This window comes from Hyperoodon ampullatus (assembly GCF_949752795.1).
Source record: "Hyperoodon ampullatus genome assembly, chromosome: X".
In the NCBI taxonomy this organism is placed as follows: Eukaryota; Metazoa; Chordata; class Mammalia; order Artiodactyla; family Ziphiidae; genus Hyperoodon; species Hyperoodon ampullatus.
In genome coordinates, this window is record NC_136913.1 from 72266055 (window position 1) to 72268835 (window position 2781).

Consider the following 2781-nt stretch of genomic DNA (forward strand, 5'->3'; position numbering starts at 1 on the left):
TCTGCCTATATCTTCCTCTAAGAGTTTTATACTGTTTGGCCTTACATTTACGTCTTTAATCCATTTTGAGTTTACTTTTGTGTATGCTATTAGGGAGTGTTCTAATTTCATTCAATTACATATAGCTGTCCATTTTTCCCAGTACCATTTATTGAAGAGGCTGTCTTTTGTCCATTGTCTATTCTTGCCTGATTTATGAAAAATAAGATGACCTTATGTGTGAGGGTTTATATCTGGGCTTTCCATCCTGTTCCATTGATCTATATTTCTGTTTTTGTGCTGGTACCATAATGTCTTGATTACTGTAGCTTTGTAGTATAGTCTGAAGTCCTGGAACCTGATTCCCCCGGCTCCATTTTTCTTTCTCAAGATTGCTTTGGCTCTTTGGGGTCTTCTGTGTTTCCATAAAAATTGAGTACTTTTTTGTTCTAGTTATGTAAAAAATGCCATTGGCATTTTGATAGGGATTGCTCTGAATCTGTAGATTGCTTTGGGTAGTACAGTCATTTTCACAATGTTGATTCTTCCAATCCAAGAACATGGTATATTTCTCCATCTTTTTCTATCATCTTGAATTTATTTCATCAGTGTCTTACAGTTTTCTGCATAGAGGTCTTTTGTCTTTGTAGGTAGTGTGCAGTGGTAAATGGGACTGTTTCCTTAATTTCTCTTTCAGATATTTCATCATTAGTGTATAGGAATGCCAGAGATTTCTGTGCATTAATTTTGAATCCCGCTACTTTACCAAATTCATTCATTAGCTCTAGTAATTTCCTGGTAGCATCTTTAGGATTCTCTATGTATAATATCATGTCATCTACAAACAGTGACAGCTTTACTTCTCCTTTTCCGATTTGGAATCATTTTATTATTTTTTTCTTCTCTGATTTCTGTGGCTAATACTTCCAAAACTATGTTGAATAACAGTGGTGACAGTGGACAACCTTGTCTTGTTCCTGATCTTAGTGGAAATGGTATCAGGTTTTTCACCATTTTGAATTATGTTGGCTATGGGTTTGTTATATATGGACTTTATTATGTTGAGGTAAGTTTCCTCTATGATTACATTCTGGAGGATTTCTATCATAAATGGGTGTTGAATTTTGTCAAAAGCTTTTTCTGCCTCTATTGAGATGATCATATGGTTTTTGCCCTTCAATTTGTTAATAAGGTTTATCACATTGCTTGATTTGTGTATATTGAAGAATGCCTGCATTCCTGGGATAAACTGCACTTGATCATGGTGTATGATCCTTTTAATGTGGTGTTGGATTCTGTTTGTTGGTATTTTGTTGAGGATTTTTCCATCTATATTCATCAGTGATATTGGTCTGTAGTGTTCTTTCTTTGTGACATCTTTGTCTGGTTTTGGTATCAGGGTGATTGTGGCCTCGTAGAATGAGTTTAGGAGTATTCTTCCCTCTCCTATATCTTGTGAGACTTTGAGAAGGATAGGTGTTAGCCATTCCCTAAGTGTTTGATTGAATTCACCTGTGAACCCATCTGGTCCTGGGCTTTTGTTAGCTGGAAGATTTTTAATCACAGTTTCAATTTCAGTGCTCGTGATTGGTCTGTTTATATTTTCTATTTCTTCCTGGTTCAGTTTCAGAAGGTTGTGCTTTTTTAAGAACTTGTCCATTTCTGCCAGCTTGTCCATGTTACTGGCATATTGTTGCTTGTAGTAATCTGTCATGATCCTTTGTATTTCTGCAGTGTCAGTTTTTACTTCTCCTTTTTCATTTCTAATTCTGTTTATCTGTGTCTCCTCCCTTTTTTTCTTGATGAGTCTGGTTAATGGTTTATCAATTTTATTTATCTTGTCAAAGAACCAGCTTTTAGATTTATTGATCTTTGTTATTGTTTCCTTCATTTCTTTTTCATTTACTTCTGATCTGATCTTTATGATTCCTTTCCTTCTGCTAACTTTGGGGATTTTTTTGTTCTGCTTTCTCTAATTGCTTTAGGTGTACAGTTAGGTTCTTTATTTGAGTTGTTTCTTGTTTCTTGGGGTAGGACTGTATTGCTATAAAGTTCCCTCTTAGCACTGCTTTTGCTGCATTCCATCAGTTTTGGGTCATTGTGTTTTCATTGTCATTTGTTTCTAGGTATTTTTAGATATTCTCTTTGACTTCTTCAGTGATCCCTTCATTATTTAATAGTGTATTGTTTACCCTGCACGTGTTAGTATTTTTTACAGAATATTTCCTGTAATTGATATCTAGTCTCACAGTGTTGTGGTCAGAAAAGATACTTGATATGATTTCAATTTTCTTAAACTTACCAAGGCATGATTTGTGACCCAGGATATGATCTATCCTGGAGAATGTTCCATGAGCACTTGAGAAGAAAGTGTATTCTCTTGTTTTTGGATGGAGTGTCATATAAATGTCAATTATGTTCATCTTGTCAAATGTATAATTTAAAGCTTATGTTTCCTTATTTATTTTCATTTTGGATGATCTTTCCATTGGTGAAAGTGGGGTATTAAAGCCCCCTACTATGATTGTGTTACTGTCAATTTCCCCTTTGATGGATGTTAGCATTTCTATTATGTATGGAGGGGCTCCTATGTTAAGTGCATAAATATTTACAATTGTTATATCTTCTTTTTGGATTGATCCCTTGATCATTATGTAGTGTCCTTCTTTGTCTCTTTTAATAGTCTTTATTTTAATTTTATTTTGTCTGATATGAGAATTTCTACTCCAGCTTTCTTTTGATTTCCATTTGCATGGAATATCTTTTTCCATCCCCTTACTTTCAGTCTGTATGTGTATCCAG